General features: G+C 41.0%; 1 non-coding gene across 1 annotated transcript; it reads left to right on the plus strand.

Annotated features, from left to right (window-relative positions):
- Positions 1 to 5,637: 5,637 nt before the first annotated feature.
- On the plus strand, positions 5,638 to 5,743 carry LOC145603265 (small nucleolar RNA R71). The gene has a single exon (XR_014104783.1). It is a non-coding gene; the product is annotated as a small nucleolar RNA R71 (small nucleolar RNA).

Consider the following 5,743-nt stretch of genomic DNA (forward strand, 5'->3'; position numbering starts at 1 on the left):
GTATGCATACAACAACAAGTATTGGCTACCGAGTCAAGAAATTAGTTCCCCCAAGCTAAACAATGATACATCTCAACATCCCAACAATACAAAGCAAGTACAAAAACATAAGGGATGGAGGCAAAAAGCACAAAAAGCAAGGGAACTAATGACCACTACCACTAGGCCCGGCCCCATTGGGGTCATTATTGCCCACGTGGTCATTGAAGGTTAGGAGAGGATAAGGCTGTCAACCTCCAGTGAAGCCATCGGGCCACCCATAATGCCCCTTAAAGTTATCTTGTTGCCAAGGGGCAAGAGGGGTGAAGTTCTCGTGCAAAGCTAGCTCATAGGGGTGGTTAGGGTCTACATAGGGGTAGTTAGGATCACCCCTATAGTCACATCCCCCGAGAGCCTTGTAATCGTAATTACCGTGCTCATCCGGGTAGAAGCGACACTCGAAATTGGGAATGGAAGGTCCCTGCCATTACGGGTGCCCGTATGAAGGTATAGGACCTTTCTGGGGAGAAAAGTAAGGATAGTTAACCGGGGGAACAATGTTCCCGCGGTCAACTTCCGCATCATAAAGTTGTTGTTGTATGAACATACCTTGTTGCATTTCCGAAATACCTCTCATTTGGTTGTAGATTGCTTCAAAATCTTTATCATACATGCCCTCCAAACGGATTTGCAAACCGCTCATTTGCTCACTAAATGCCCCCAAGTCGGCACTAGCATAAGAATGTTGCTCTTGTTGTTGTTGTTGTGGAATTCGTTGTTGTTGTTGACGTTGTTGTTGTTGATTTTGTTGTTCTTCTTCCTCATCATCATCCTCCTCTTCATCATCGGAGTCAAAGTTGGGGCGCCGATAAGACTTGGGAAAGTGCCACACGTTCTCGGTGTTGATCCGGTGCAAAGAGGTCAACCCGGGGTTAGGCAAGTAGCACCAATGCTCATTATTCCTCAACCATTCATACTTCCCATCTTCATAGTGCTTGGAGATGAATTGCACTTGCCCTAATTGTTTGAAGTCAAGAAAAATAGTAGTGCCATCTCTAATATCCTTGCAATAAGGCAAATAATGATCGAGGTGGAGGTGAGTCAAGAGCCTAGTAACCATGCTCCCACACGGTATCTCACCGGTGCTCCGGCCCCTCAAAGCAATGCAATAGGTGGCAAGTAACCATGCCCCCACACGGTATCTCACCGGTGCTCCGACCCCTCAAAGCAATGCAATAGGTGGCAAACACATACCCCAAGTTTAAACGGCCACGATACTCGGGACGGGTGGCCAACCACAAAATCTTGAGCTCCAACTTGCTCATTTTCCCCAACTCTTGCTTGGGAAACACAACATAGCCCAAAAGACGGTGTACCACCGGAAGACAAGGTTGGTACACCATAGAAATCTTGGCGGCACTTGTGATGAACTCACTACCCCCCGATATATCATCCCACCAAGAGTGTTGATCATACTCTGGAATGATGTACGGCTCAAGATCAAAGATATCACCATGAGGATCAAAATCCAAAGCCGCGTTGAATTATTCCAAGGAATGGTCAAAGAATTCATTGAAGATTTGAAATCGCACCCGGTATTGCCCCTCCACGGGCACAAGATCCAAAGTAGCCAAAAACTCCAAGGTTGGCTCCTTGTAGGTGCGGTAAGAATCATTGATGAAGGTACCCAATCTCAAGTTTAGGAGCAACTCCCTAACATCCTCATCTATCCCCAAACTAGTCATGTCGCGTTGGAGATAGTGGCGGGTTGGTTTGAGGGTTCTCTCATCTTTGAGCTTTTGGTAGAGGGTTTTTTGCTCAGGTTCAAGGTTTTTCTGTTTTGGTAGTGGTGTTGGAGGTCGTTTTTGTGAAGATGATGATGTGCTAGGTCTAGGTTCATCAATGGAGACATTGGTTTTTCTCTTTTTGGTAAACTTTTTGATAAGGCTAGACATTTTTGTGGCTAGATCGGTTCACCAAAATCAAACAACTCAAAATCAACACCAAGACTCCAAGAGTCACCAATTCAAGAATCCAACACTTGCACCAATATACAAGCTCAATCCAATCAACCAAAATCACCAAACAACCAAGAAAATCCTTCACCAACAATCCAATTCACAATCAATCAACCAAATACCAATATGAGCACCTTACTACCAATTTTACCAAATTTCAACTTCAACAAATTCCAACCAAAAATGATCACAAGTACTACAAAATCAACAAACAAGACAATGTTATGCAAAATCAATCAACAAACATCACAAAATTTCATTCAAAATCAATATCAATCATCAAAATCCATAAAAACCATACTACCACTATTCATACTCATACAAAAATTCTAAACATGCATATATATGATATAATTAAGCAAATTGAAGTTATAGAAGATGATTATACCATATATGAAGTAAATTTGAAAAAGTTTGAGCCACCAATTTTGATCATACACAAAAGCCCCAAATTATACCCAACTATGGAGGAGAGAGATTAGGTGCTTATTTAGGTGAATTTGTGTGATTTTTGATGAGTAGAATGGAATTGGAGATGATTTTAATAATTTTGAGTGAAATTTGCAAAGAAATGATGAAGATTTGATGGAGAATGGAGGTGTTGGAGGTGCGCATATGAGGGTTTGAGGGTGATGGAGAATTGTGAGGAGAGAGAATGGAAATGAGGAAATGAAGGAAGAAGGAAAAAAAAAAGAAGAAATAAGGGGGAAGCCGGGCATGTGTGCGGCCGCACACACCTGTTGTGCGCCCGAACCAGGCATGTGTGCGGCCGCACATCCCTCTGGTGCGCCCGCACAGCTTTGATGCTCCCTTATTCTTTTTTTTTCTTTGATGCTCAATGGGCTCTTGAGTGCGTACATGAATCATGATGGTGATAAACACCAACATAGGCAGTAGAAAAATACATTTTTAGTGAGCTCAAAGCTTGAGATTCATGAACCCACCACAAGAACTCACTAAGCATCAACTTCCTTCAACTTTCAAAGCATGAATTTCCTAACTTACCTCACTAAGATTCTTACCCCATTACCTCAAATTTCGATTAGAATCGAACATAATCATGATGAATACCGCAAAATACCTTCCATTCATCATGCTTTCTTGGAAATATAAATCCAAACAAGTAGAAAAGTGAAAGAAAAGAAAAGGAAATAAAAAAGGGAAAAATAAGAAAAATTCAAAAATAAAAAAGAAAGGTTAGAAACTCCGGGTTGCCTCCCGGGAAGCGCTCGCTTAAGGTCCTAAGCTCGACCCTTCCTCCAAATCATGGAAGGTCAAAGAACACCACCTTTTTCAAGGTAGTAGATAGAGCAAAATCTTCTTCATTCTTTAGCAACCTTCCTTCGTTACTTGACGAAACTTCCATGAATCACTTCTCAAAATCACATTTTTCTTTCCTCAACTTCTTCCTTTTTCTCAACCTCTTGGAATCACGAGCCTTCTTCTTTGGCTTGTTGTGCAATGTAGATGGAACTTCAACATCCACAATCATAGAAACCTCCCCTTCATCTTGAGGAATAAGATCAAACCAACTTGGAAGCTCAACTTCCTCCTCGTCCATGAGCTTGGGAATCATCATTTTCTCTTCACCAACCTTCATGCTATCAAAACTTGCAAGAACATCATCAAAATTCTCAAGAGCATCGTTAGTAGAAGAGTCAATCATACATACATTGTCAATAGAACGAGAGGAACTTGCACAAATCATTTCTTGCACAAAAAGACAAAGATTCATGCATTGGTTTCAACTTAAAACTTTCCTCCTTCTTACCACATCTCAAAGTAATGTGGCCTCCTTTCACATCTATCAAAGCTCCCGAGGTGGCTAAGAAAGGTCTCCTAAAGATTATAGGAATGTGTTCATCTTCCTCAATTTCTAACACCACAAAATCAACGGGAAAAACAAACTCCCCTATCTTGATTGGAACATCCTCAACTCTCCCCTTAGGAATCTTGATAGATCGATCGGCCAATTGAAGGGTTATATTGGATGGTAGAAGCTCACCTAAATTGAGTCTTTTGAAAACCGAATAAGGCATGATACTCACACTAGCTCCTAAGTCACAAAGAGCATTCTCAAACATCGTTTTCTTGATTTTGCAAGGGATAGAAAAATTCCCCGAATCCTCCATTTTCTCCGGTAGTTCCCCATGGATAAGAGCACTAAAACATTTCCCTCCTTCCACCGAATTCACCTCATTACAATCCTCCTTCCCTTTTAGAATTTCCTTAAGAAACTTGGAATATCTAGGCATTTGGGGAATAGACTCGGTAAAAGGGGTGGAAACATGAACTTCTTTAAGCAATTCAAGGAACTTCCCAAATTGCTCATCCATTTTATACCTCAAGAACTTTTGAGGGTAGGTAGATCGAGAAATCTCTCCTCCTCACACATCTTCTCATCAACTTTATTTTTCTTTTGCTCCTCCTTACAATAGACATACATGGACACAACCCTCTCAACTTCATCCCTCAAAACACTCCTCTCCTCATTTTCCTTGATGGAACAAGAAAATCCCTCAATAAGGACTCTCCCACACCTAGTGGTTACGGAATACACGGGTTTCTTCGGTTCCACCCCTTGAGAAGGCAAAGAGGAAGGACTAGATAATCCTTAAGAGTGTTTGCTAATTGGGTTATTTGTGTTTCAAGCAACTTATTATGAGTCATCATCTCATTGAACTTCTTATCACTAACCGCCATATAGGTGTTAATGATCTTAGTTTGATTATCAATCAATTCTTCCAAATTTGTCTTAAAAGATGATGGTTGGGAATAAGAACTTTCACCATTGGATTGGGACTTTGAAGCAAAACCGGGAGGGGGTCCCCTTTGATTGTTATTTTTAAAATTTCCCCTATTTTGGTTGTTGTTCCAACTTCCTCTACCTTGACTATTGCCATTATTATGGTAGTGGTTACCAAAACCTTGAGATTGGCTTTGATTACCATACCCATGGCTTGAGTTTTGATTATTATAACCTTGGTGGTTATAGTTACCTCGGAAACCTTAGTTTCCTTGGTTCCTATATCCTCCATTGTTATAATTATCGAAACCACCTCCTTGAGGGTGAGAATTCCTATTACCAAAGTTCTTAGGTCCTTCAAACCTTTGACCACCATTAGCATTAGACACAAAGTTCACATGTTCACATTCATTATTTTCAACATCATCACATACATCAACAAAAGCTTGTGAACACATGGAAGAATCATGATCATAAGATCCACATAAATCACAAAACACACAACCACTTGGCATGTTATTAGAAGTAGAAGGAGAAGAGTTAGAGATTGTACCTCTCCCTTTGGTTTGGGAGGGAAAACTCAAAGAATTCGTGGACACACTCTCAAGCTTTGCTTTGATTGATGTCATCTGTTTCCCTAGATTTGAAATTTGGGATGACAAGTTGTTGATTGCATTGAGGTGATCCACCGAATAGACCGTTGAGCCACTCTTGCTTGTAGATTCTCTCTCTCCTTCTTGCCAATCTCTATAGTATCTCACAACATCCTCAATTATGTCTACCACTTCTTCCTCCGTCCTATTCATTATAGGACCACCGACTCCTTCATCTAGGCATGATTTGCCTTGAGCACTCAAACCTCCATAGAAAATTTGGATCACTTGATAAGTAGGAATCCTATGATGTGGACATTCTCTTTGGTACTCCTTCTACCTCTCCCATGCCTCATAGAGATTCTCATTAGGCCTTTGCTTGAATCCTTGGATTAATGCCCTAGCCT

This window comes from Chenopodium album, chromosome 21, assembly GCF_948465745.1.
Source record: "Chenopodium album chromosome 21, dcCheAlbu1.1, whole genome shotgun sequence".
Taxonomy (NCBI): domain Eukaryota; kingdom Viridiplantae; phylum Streptophyta; class Magnoliopsida; order Caryophyllales; family Amaranthaceae; genus Chenopodium; species Chenopodium album.